A 12,950-nucleotide genomic window follows, 5' to 3' on the forward strand; every position below is an offset into this window, starting at 1 on the left:
AGACCTGTGGATGGGAGATCGTAGGTTTACCCCAGGAATCATCTCTGTGTCACTGCTGGACAGAGGCACAACAAACTAATGGGCACAGTATTTTTTCATATAAGGGGTGGCGTAAGCCACAATAATTTGGGCTAGGCTTATAAATGCCTTAGGGCAGATAGCCTAGTATAAACCTATGAACCTATGAACCTATAAGTAGCTGTGTTCTTGGGGTTTTGGGGGAGCCACTGATTTTCATAAAATGTCACTTAATAGGATGCAGTTTGCTTTAGAATAGTTCCTAACTTTTACAGGTTTAGTTAGATTTCCAGGCTGATTTGTGGCCCAACCTCACCAATGAGGATATGACATGGAAAGGGGGGTCAATTCTCTCCCATACTGGTGAGTACTAGGCCCAATATGTTTGATCCGCTGGTTGGAGTGTGCACTATCTGTACAGGGTTAGTTAAAGTCTCAAATGAATAGGGTATATGTTTGGATGGTAAGTACCTCTAGTAAGTCTAGTAAGACTTTTGAGCTTCATGGGAAATACGGGGTGACCTGTAACTTGCAACGACATGATAAGGAACCTTGTCTATGGAGATCTGGATATGGATGAACTTCAGATCACCATCCTGTTTAACCAAACTGGAGATGTATTTGCTGCTAATGTATATTGTGATAACTCCACATTTAACCCATCTGTGTTGCTGCTGGTCTAAATGTGTGGAAGACAATGAAGCCTTCCACTGCTGAAGTAATTTCTGTGGCTTTAAACAGAGTCTTGGGGACAGCACAGATGTATACATTCTCCACAGTGAGTTAAGCTTGTAGGCTGTGGAGGCTCCAAGCATTGAGCAGCAGCACCTTAAGGATGCTTTGAGTTTTTTTTTTTGCTATATTGCCTTAAAAGTTCTAAGGGACACCAGTTGCCATAATGATTAAGCTCTTTGCCTCTCTTGCACAAGGTACAAGAATCAATCCTGACATCCAGCCAATGCCTGTTTGGAGTTTGCATGTTCTCCCTCTGTCTCTGTGGGGTTCCTCCCACATCCAAAAAACATGCTGAATGTTTTCATCTCAAACTCGCCAGTGAACGGAGCTGTGGGCAGGAGCACAGACTCTGCATGGTACCCTATAGGGGCCAGAGTTGTACAGTCCAACTGCTTTGGGCATGTTCTGTGGTACACAATACAATCCAGATAGGAAAACACAAATGGCAGAGCACGCCACTTAATGTTGTAAAAATTGTCTTTAGGTGATTCAGTCATGTTGACTAATACTGCCAAAATACGCATGGGTATTTGCTGATGATAAGTAGGTTGAGGACCAGGCCCACACCAGGATCCATGCTAATGGCAGGAGGGGTGTATGAGTATGTGCCCCTATTGACATGTATGGCCACCATAAAGCCCAGAAGCCCTGGGTCAAAAAGCTACTGGCCTGCCAGTGTCCAGTTGCCCAACTTGGGTTACCTGGGATAACTCTGCTGAGTGGAAGCTGGGCATAAAACCAATCAGCCTGGCAAACATAAACTAAGAATTGCTACACTCAGTGTAGGTTTACTGACAGGATGCAGCTTAGAAATTGGTGACATGATGGTAAAGAGGAGACTGGACATCCTATGTATGCAGGAGACAAGATGGAAAGACAGTGCAACAAAGTCATTTGACTTGGTATTACCAGAGTCCAATACTCAGAAGGAGGACAGACTATAAATGGTGTGGGAATTGTGGTGAGGGAGAGGCTTCAAAAGGCAGTGAGAGATGTCACTGGAATTAGTGACAGAATCATGGAAATTAGACTCCAGCATAATGATAGTTTAGTATTCATAATCACAGCCTGTGTCCCACAACACAGGGATATGAATGGAAAGAAACGATGAACCGAGCAAGAAATGGAGAGCAGTACTGCTATAACTGAAGTCATCCGCAAGTCTTGGTGAGTACCTTCACAAGGATGGAGAGTAGTACTGCTATAACTGAAGTCATCTGCAAGTCTTGGTGAGTACCTTCACAAGGATGGAGAGTAGTACTGCTATAACTGAAGTCATCCGCAAGTCTTGGTGAGTACCTTCACAAGGATGGAGAGTAGTACTGCTATAACTGAAGTCATCCGCAAGTCTTGGTGAGTACCTTCACAAGGATGGAGAGTAGTACTGCTATAACTGAAGTCATCCGCAAGTCTTGGTGAGTACCTTCACAAGGATGGAGAGCAGTACTGCTATAACTGAAGTCATCTGCAAGTCTTGGTGAGTACCTTCACAAGGATGGAGAGTAGTACTGCTATAACTGAAGTCATCCACAAGTCTTGGTGAGTACCTTCACAAGGATGGAGAGTAGTACTGCTATAACTGAAGTCATCCGCAAGTCTTGGTGAGTACCTTCACAAGGATGGAGAGTAGTACTGCTATAACTGAAGTCATCCGCAAGTCTTGGTGAGTACCTTCACAAGGATGGAGAACAGTACTGCTATAAATGAAGTCATCCGCAAGTCTTGGTGAGTACCTTCACAAGGATGGAGAGCAGTACTGCTATAACTGAAGTCATCCGCAAGTCTTGGTGAGTACCTTCACAAGGATGGAGAGTAGTACTGCTATAACTGAAGTCATCCGCAAGTCTTGGTGAGTACCTTCACAAGGTGGACCCTGTTTTCCCAAAATCTAACCAAGATGACACTGATAGATAGACTGTATTTTATATAGCATATATCATGCAGAGCTGTAGTTTAAACAATAAAAAAGACAGCTGGGTGTACAACTCCCAGGATAAAAGAGTGCCCAGGCCTGGTGTCTGCACTGGTGTTAGGATGGGAAAAAAAATGACAGTGTAGAATTCTCAAGACACGGAAACATTTCTACAACGGGGCTTGGTCAGGCTTAGGGGAGGATGGCCCACCTGTTGTAGGAACTAGGAGTCCACAAAAATCACAAAAATTGATAGGCCAAACAAGAGCCATAAATGTGATAGAGTGGACTATATAGAATAAGGAAGAAATTATGTATTGTCACTATTATGCAAGAAACCCAGAATTTCTAGATAAAAGATATTCAAAAACATAAAGAGAAAAATTAGAGGAAAGATAAATACTTGCACAAGAAAAAAATGTGAAAAGCTTTAAATAAAAGTTTATGTTCGTTAGTACAACAAATCCATTAAAAACATTACACAGGCAAAGAAACTTTCGGTGCCGGGAAAACAAAGCAATGGAGAAAGTGCAAAAATATTAAAAACAAGCCCCACAGATTTTTTAAAGGTATAAAAAAGAAATATGGACACAAGGAAGAAAAAGATATCTAATATGGTACAATATTTATGCAAAGGAGAAAGTCAAACTAATCAATATAAGAAAAACAAAGATATCCGAAGAGAAATACAAGCAAAGGCAGCCAGACATGAAACATTTCACAATACAAAAACTGGGAATGCAGAACATGAGATTAATAAGATAGAAGATAAATAAACAGAAACCAAAGTTTTGCAATACCTGCAAAGTGAAGGATTTAGTGTAGAAAATCCAACTCAGGTAATGTTACAGCATGACCTCCAAGACAGAAATGCACTCAAACACAGAAATGCACTCAAACACAACAACACAGCACAAACCACAAGACACATAGCTCACCTACACAGTGTGGCCCACAACCTAAGCCCCTAAGGCAAAACAGCATGCCCAGTACTCTAATCATAAGTGACTCAACAGTGAGGCACACTGATGTGCCCCTCACTAGGTTGAATAAGGAGAAGGTAAGAGTCAGCTGTCTATCAGGTGCCAGAATTCAACACATAATACACGCACTCAGGTCACTCTACAACAAGTACAAGTATGACTCCGTCATTGTCCATGTGGGTGTGAATGACCTGAGACACACCTTCCTGGACTACATGAAAAGAGACATGGCGGATCTCTCAGATTATGTGACCCAGGCAGGTATGACGCTAGCCTTGAGCAGTTTCATACCATCACCCAGAATGATACCGCAGTACAAGCAAAAAATCATTATCTTCAACAATTGGCTAACTTTCTGGTGTCATTCTAAGGGGATCCAGTGTTTGTCTGCTTGTGATGACATGACTGACAGACATCAATGCTTTGCCAGAGATGGCCTGCATCTGTCACCCTGGGTTTCCGAGTTCTGGCTAAGGCTTTTGCCACCCCTATAGTGCCTTTTTTAGGTGGTGTTCCAAAGATCAAATTACCACTGTAACAGCTTTAAATAAGTGCAATCTGAGGATCATGCTGCTCAGTACTAAAAGTCTAAATTTCAAGATGCACTCACTCGAATCACTCCTCAAAATGGAGAACATCGACATTTGTGCTGTAACACAGACCCGGTTTAAAGCAGCAGAAAGCACCCCTGTGGTACCAGGCTATAACTCATTCCACACCTTTTGGCCCCAGAACATGGACCAAAGCTCCAAAGGTGGTAGTGTCTCCATATTCATAAAGGATATACACACCTCCAGACTAGTAGCCCAGCATAACGTATCTAAGATACTTCAGGTACAACTGACATTGGGTAAGACGGCGAGTCAGGTTGTAGCCTGCTATAGGTCTCCAACCATGTCCCGAGACTCTCACTCCATGTTCCTAAGCATCTTGAAAACTATTAGGGTCCAACCCAACACTCTCATACTAGGTGACTTCAACTACCCCTCCATCAACTGGGAAAACTACTCATGCACCAATTCACTGGCCCAAAGCTTCCTGGAAGTCATCAATTCCAATGCCCTGGACCACCTCATTCTTACCCCCACTAGAGGAAGCAACATCCTTGACCTAGTTATTACTAAAACGGGCAACTGTTGCTCTACACCAATAGTCAGTTCCTCCCTGGTTAGATCCGACCACAAACTAATCACCATGGAAATCCACATCTCGCCTACACCCCCCGCAAAGGTAACCACTTTGAAAAGCTTCTCCAAAGTTGACTTGGGCTCCTAAGAAACAGAGGTGGCTAACTTCACGACACTCATGGCAATGGAAAATAGATGCATGACTGCCAAATCATACACCAATGCACTGTACGAATACGTACATAAATGCATGGAACTAGCCATACCCAACAGAACCAAGATGCACTCCTCCAAAAAAAGGAAGCCAATCTGGTGGTCCCCTGCCATTACTAAACTCTACAACAGAAAGAGGAAACTGTTGCAGAAAAAGGTGAAGTCCCAAGACTGGGAAAACTCCCTTAGCCTCGACAAAAAGTTGAGATCCCTCATCATAACCTCTAAAGCCAGCTATAAAGGCAGAATTGCGGCAGACATTAAAAACAACCACAAAGTCTTCTACAGTTATATCAAGAATCTCCACGGCAATACCCAGATTTGCTCTGAGTTACTGCACAATGGTACATCCTATATTGAGCCAACAGGTATTTCCAACATACTGGCTGACAGATTCAGTGTCAGCTTTACCCCTCTCTTCCCCCTAAAGGACCAATCACAATACCGGAAGAATGCCACGCACCCAGCATTATGGCAGCACAGGTTAAAACTGCAATATCCAAGGCCAAGAATACAGCTTCCATGGGACCCAACAATATCCCTGGCTGTGTTCTACATGAACTACAAAGTGAATTGGCACCACACCTACCAAATGGCGCACTGCTACAGTCATCCCTCTCCATAAAGGGGGAGCGACTACAGACCCTGTGAATTATCACCCCATTAGCCTGAAGAGTTTGATATGTAAGGCTATAGAGCGCATCATCATGGACCTAATTAACACGGATATAGGGAATCTCCAAACACTAGATCCCACGCAATTTGGTTTTGTGAAAGGTAGATCATGTCTGCTCAACCTGGTTGACTTCTTTGAGTCAGTCACCAGAGCTGTGGATGAGGGTAAGGTAGTTTATACAGCCTACCTCGATCTGGCCAATGCCTTTGATATTATCCCTCACTCAGGAATTATTGATAAACTCACCAAACTAGGCATCAAACCCTATATCATTAGGTGGGTTGCAAATTGGCTCACAGATAGAACCCACAGTGTGAAAGTAGCGGACTTCAAGTCAGACTGCAGACCAGTCATGAGTGGAGTTTCACAGTGATCGGGCCTGGGTCCTCTTCTGTTTGGCATCTACTTTTCAGAAGTCCAGACCAACACAGAGGGACTCTGGCTGACAAAGTTCACAGATGACTGCAAGCTGAGAACCATTATTAACTCCCCAAGTGATGCAGATGTGATGCAAACATCCTACAGAAAGGCCTCACTGAGACCAATGACTGGTGTCAAAACTATGGCCTTATGCTTAATGCCAAAAAATGCATCATCATCCCCTTTGGGAAAAACTCACTCACCCACTAATTACCACATCAATGGGAGTCCACTGAACACTGAAGGCGTTATAAGATATCTGGAGACAAAGGTTGACAGCAACCTCTCCTTCGACCGCCACATTGCCACTGTGGTCAGAAAGTCCTTCTGTGTGGCATATCTCATTACCAAGGGTTTTGCATTCAGGAAGAAAGAGGTCATCATCTCTCTCTCTCTCTACTCTTCCCTCATTAGGCCAATCATTGAGTATAATGTCCCATTTGTCATGTTCCTCAATAGACACATGCAACAGCTGGAGAGGCCACAAAAGTACCTCACAAAGAGGATCCTAGGCCTTAAACACGTCCTACATAGATAGACTCAAAAATCTCCAGCTATTCTCTGTCTCATATCATCTACTAAGAGTCGATCTTTGGTTGACTTACAAAGCCATGTCTGACCCAGCTCTGTTAGAAATGCTACATCTAAAGAAATCCCAATCCTTCCGCACCACACGCTCCAGAGACCTCAACCTCATTACCACAATCAAAACAGTAGCAAAGGTCTGGCTTATAAATATCCAACAGGCATAAATATTCAAGTAAAATCCAGTAGTATTGAGCAGCTCTATTTTAATCAGCACAAGCGTTTTCACAATAGCTTCATCAAGAGCAAGAGAGGTGAATTGAAACCAAAGGATGAAAGCTCAATAATGGTGGCTCAGGACAGTGGGTTATGTATGTATTGGTTTACAAAGTCCACTGAATATGTGGGAGAAACAGACAAATGTAGGTTTTGTAAAAAAAAAAAAAAAAAAAAGAATTGTAAAACGTTGCGTACCATTATGCTGGATGTGATATTCTCATGGCAGATGGCCTGTACACTAAAAGGCACAATAAAGTATCAAGATTGTTGCATTCTGGATTGTGCAAACACCACAAGCATTGGAACATGTTGTGGGTGCTGCAAAAAGTACTTTTGGCTAACATCAAAGATTGAAATGATACCAATTTCATGAACTTTAATCCTACCCTGATTTGAGGAAAGGAGACCATACCTGTCATGGCATTAGAACTCCAAAAGACTTAGAGAAATTAAACCCGGGATTATGGAAAGGTTGTATTCTGGTAACAGTTGAAGGACCTACTAGATAAGGCAGAAGAACAAGATTTGGTGTTTATAATGGGTGGCCTGAATGCACATATTGGGACAGACAGACAGACTGAACTGGATATGAGGATTGCCTTAGTCCACATGGGTGGGGCAACAGGAAAAAAAGAGAGGCCATTCTAGATGTCTGTCTGGAAAATGGCTTGATAGTAGCCAACATGTGGTTCAGAAAGTGAGCCATTACAATATCACATAGAAGAGTGGCCAACATGCAACTCAGGTAGACTAGTAAGTAAGGGGCACAGGGGGACGGTAGTCAGCCCACAGCATAAACCACTAGCAACCTCATCCAGCTGCAAGCAGTTGTCAGAGAAGAATAAAAAAGTCCCAACACAAACGTGGTTTCACCGATTTAATAGCACAAAACACAAAGATCCCAATGACTGAGCGCTTTCACCATGAGAATGGCTTCATAACATTGGTTAGTACAAACAACATTTAAATTGCTTGGTTGGAAGACTTGGTGTTTTTGTGACAGTGATCAGAGAAGACTCTAAGATTAACAGAGACCAGAATGAAGATCTAGAGGTTGACTGGAGAGAAAGCACAACAGCTCATGGAATTACTCAGCGCTCTAGCACCTCAAGAAGAAGAGGAAATAGGTGGACTTGAAGAACGGAAATAAGGTATACAAGAAAAGCTGGGGTTGAAATGCAGAAGTCAGGAAGTTATCAAAAAGAAAGAAGTACAGAAAAAAGTTAGAGACTGACAAGATGGACCAGGCAAGGAATTCTGGTTGGCTAACAAAGAGGCTAAGAAAGAAGTTGCATTAGCAAAGAACAGGAATCAGAGGACTCTACCTGCTTCAGGAAAGTGACTCAGTAGGTGGCATAAAGAAACTACATCAGGTTGCAAGGCAAAGACAGAAACATAAAGAAGAATGTCAGACACCCTTCATAAGGGATGCCAGCAACAACCTGCTCACCAGTCCACAGGACATCAAAGGCAGATGGAAGGAGTATTTCCAGCAGATTCTGAATGAACACCCCATGGAAAATTGTACTGCCCTAGACACAGCCTACAATAATAGAAGAGGAGGAGCCCAGAATTAAGAATAGCACTAAGGAAAATGAAGTCGGGGAAAGCAGCAGGCTCAGGTGAGGTCATGGCAGATATGATAAAGATGCTGTGTGAGATAGGGAGAAATGGCTCCTGAGGATACTCACAGCAGTGTGCAGAGAGAAAGGCATATCCTGGATGGCTGGAGAGTAAGAATACTAGTGCCACTATTCAAGGACAAAGGAGACATTCACAACTGTGGCAGTATAGGGATATCACACTCCTATCACACTGCATGAAAGTTATAGAGAAGGCGATTGATAAATTCGCAAGAGTAGCACAAAGTAAGACAGGAGATAAGGAGCTTGGATTCAGATCAGGATGCAATGCAACTGACCCAGTGTTTGCCATCAGATATACTTGAGACAAACTGACCATTCCTAGATTTGGCGAAAGCATAGGACAAGGTCCCTGGAAAGCTGATTTGGGCAGTCTTGCTGTGGTTTGATTTTCCAGAAACACTGATAGAATTAGTGCAAGTTATGTACAAGGACCCAAGAACACAGTACAAACTGTGTTCAGTCTCACAGAGGGGGTTCCCAGTGTGAGTGGGTGTGCATTAGGGTTCAGCTCTGAGCCCACTGCTGTTCATATTGGTGATGGACTACATTAGCAAACATGTCAGAGGAGACCAATCAACAGAGTTGCTGTATGCAGATTATGTGGCATTACAGGTAGATTCTGAGCAACAACTTCAGCAAAGGATAGGGAAATGGAATGCAAAACTGAAGGCACATGAGATGAAACTCAGAAGACATAAGACAGTTGTAAAGGCAGCAAATGGGTGAAATCAGAAGTTGAGAATTCAGACAGAGCAGAAAACAGTGGAACAGGTAACAGATTCAAGTATCTGGTTGAGGAGAGGGGAAATCTGAATGAGGACGTCAAAGTTAGAATCAGAGGGGCTGCCGTCAACTGGCATAGAGTGTCAGGTGTATAATATAACAGAAAAACTCCAACGAAACTGAAAAGTAAGGTGTTCAAAACAGGGGTGCGACCAGTGCTACTGTATGATAATAGAAACCTTTACAGTAAAGGCATAGCAGTTGACAAAAGCTAGAGATAAAGGAGGGGAAGAACCGGAGAAAGGTGGTAGGATGTACACATTGGGACAGATGAAGAAATGAGGACATAAGAGCAGAAGCCAAAGTAGTTCTAATTGCAGAAAAGATCAAAGAGAACAGATTACAGTAGTTTTAGCACATGTGCAGAAAAGCAGAAGACAATCTGGTGAAAAAGATTTGGAGCAGACAGGAAGAAGGCAAGAGGAAATGAGAGCATCCAGGAAAGAGGTGGCTGGATTGTGTGAGAAGACCTGCAACTTTCAGGCATGACTGTTGAAGGAGGTAGGAGAGTGGCATTGAATAGACAGAGATGGTGACAGATGACAGGACACCCCAATCCCATGTAGAAAATGGGAAAAGGGGGTTAATGATGATGAAGATGATAACAAAAAGCTGCATGGGGGTGTTTAAAGTTTTAGCCGATATCCACAAGCTCAAGTGCAAACCATCCTTGGCAAAGCAAAGTGGTCTGTTAACCATGTTCTCCCATGCTACGAATATTGGATTCCCCTGCAGTGACAGCAGAGACTAGTCCAGTTATTGCAATTTATGATTTTCTGTTCATACTCTGGCATCTTCCTTGGTGAAAGTAGCTTGCTGCTCAATGCAAGGCACATACCCATCTGTGACACAAAATCAGAGAGATCTATTATACGTTGTTTGGAGTACAACACAATCATATCGGTACATGTGGTGCAGTGATTTCACTGCATGTATGGCATTTTATAAGTCTATCCCACACACTGTTCAGAGTCAGACAATGTACTATTTTTTTCCTGAAAAAGTCAAAAATACAACTACAATCATGAGCAGAATCTGGACAGGAGCTTTAATTTAACTTCAGCCGCATTGTGATTTCATCTATGAATTAGTATAAATGCCAGTACCATTATTGGAACTTGGTTTCATCACATGAACTTTCCAGAACCGGCACTATCACCTTCTAGAATGAAAATTCATATAATGGTTTTCCCAAAATTTAAGTGTTTGGCTCTTTTCATGGCATACTAAAACTTATTTGTGCTCAGGCTTTCATTCACTCTCTGGTTATCCAATTAATGTGAATAAATGGCCAGATTATGGTCTCACAAGAAAGAAAGAAAGAAATTGCCTCTACTTATCTCAATTTGCATCCAGCTCTGAAGAAGTGTGCATATACTTTGTTGTCTCTCAGTTTAAATTCTCCAAGTCTTTTGGGTTTCTAATACCATGAAGGCAATGGAACCTATTCCTATGTAAGGGTATGATTAACGCTTGTGAATGTAGAGATCTCTTCTCAGCACCAACAAAGTGCCCAGAACTGCCTCCTTCTGTAATTCACTTTAGGAAAGAACATGTTTCCACTTGATGGTTACTCTGTGCCATACCTCTCAACCTATAGACATTGAAAATAGGAAGTTGAAATGTAGGTACATATAGTTAAAAAATCTAAACATCTAATCTGCATAAAGTGTAAACACCAAACAGCTAATAACTCTTCCTGCTTCCAGTAGGAATGTGGCATACTATTTAAAAACATATTTAAAAAGAGAGAGTGACAACTTTGTTGTTGTTGTTTGTCTTTCGGCCTTTTCCCGGTAAGGGGTCACCACAGCAGAACTCCGGTCCGCTAATGATTGGCAGTACATTTTTTATTTTATGAAATGCCGAGGTGCCAGCTCGCCCATTGACAACACTGATGGAAAATATAAATGGAGTTTTAAAGAGACAATGTAAAATCTCTAGATTTTAATAAACTGCACTGCAAAATTCTACCACACAAGGCCATTTTTTTGCTTTTGAAAAATACAGATGTAAGATGTGTGGACTCTTTCTTTACATTATTGGTGCCACTAGTATGTTGGTCATGTAGTGCGGATTTCTGTGTACTAGACAGTTTCAAATATCATGTGTGATGAGGGGGATTCAGAAAATTGTGTGAAGGGTAAACCAAGCCTGAAAATAGGCACATAAATCCAAAATAGGAAAATCATATGCTGGGGTAAATTGAACATGAAAATAAGAATACTCAGTCAAAATAGGGACAGTTGAGAGGTGTATTATGTGTGGGTGGGCCTAGCTCTGTTGTGGACAGGGATAAAGCCTGGACTATGATCCAGATGACCTGTGTTTAACTAGCAGCTCAGAGATTGAAAAGCTAGGAAGGGGAGGTGGGAGTGAGTGTTTGACACTGGCTTACCTGTCTTGGGAGGAGAGCGAGGTGATGTTGGCTGATCAGTACCTTGCAAGTGGTGGTTTTTAATGCAACAAAAAGGTCCAGAAGCAGGGATATAGGCTTAGCCATCTCATCAGTTTGTGAGTGGAAAAACACTTACACACACACACACACACACACACACACACACACACACACACACACACACACACACACACACACACACACACACACACACACACACACACACACACACGTACTGAGGAATCTTTTCTTATTTTGTGGGCTTAATTATTCGACACTAAAGTAAAATGGGTTCTAATTCAGGATGGGTGGGGCTCTACAGTTGATGGGAAATATTTCTTTTTAATTTTATTTTACACCCACTATAGTTGCATTTACTAAGAGTATTAGTATTAAATAATAGGATGGTGTCAAGTTTCCACATAAGGAGGGTTGGAAGGGGAACAGTAGTGAATAATGGATAATTTTCTGCATGAAAAAAGCATCTAATGACAGTTTGCCTCTTTTTTCAGAGATAGGGCATCAAAGCAGTGTCACTCACAGAACTGTTTACATCACAGGAGTAATATATTGCTGGCTCTACTGTGAATGGGGTATTTTTGAGAGGATGAGAAATTGGTAAACAGACTTGGATGGTTTATTTCTAAATGTATTTTATACACAAATAGATTTGAATTTTTCTGACAAATTTTATTCTTCGAATGAGACATTAAATTGAGGCCCCATCTGCCTGAGCTGGTGGTAGTTCAGGTGGATGTAAAAGAGCCCATGGCACTTACTGAAATTAGTAAATGGAAGTTCCCTGATGCCCTGGCAAAATTTACCCTAGTGGTATAAATACCACCTTGGGTCTCTCCTCGAAAAGAAGCTACTAGCCTAGTGGGACTAGCCTGCTCAACAAGGAATAAATAATTAATAAATAATAAGTCCAATCTATTCTGGAAAGCGGAGTACAGCAGGCCAGGACTGATTTCTTTGTTTACTGGAACCCATTAAGGAAGACTTCAGTTCAAAGCTGCAGTGACTAATGACAACTTTACTCTATCCAGTAACTTCGGATATATGCTTCTGGCTGTGTTCATGGAGGACAATTTCTGTCTACTTATGCACTGCTGTCAGTGACCACTTAGCAAATACAACGTCTGCATGTTGCACATTGATCATCGTAGCTAACCCTGGGTTAAACACTCAGCTGCGGAAATGTAAGTTTAGGGCAATGAAGGATATGGCAGATC

The sequence above is a fragment of the Protopterus annectens genome, chromosome 9.part0 (genome assembly GCF_019279795.1).
Source record: "Protopterus annectens isolate FY-2018-M chromosome 9.part0, PAN1.0, whole genome shotgun sequence".
NCBI classification, from domain to species: Eukaryota; Metazoa; Chordata; order Ceratodontiformes; family Protopteridae; genus Protopterus; species Protopterus annectens.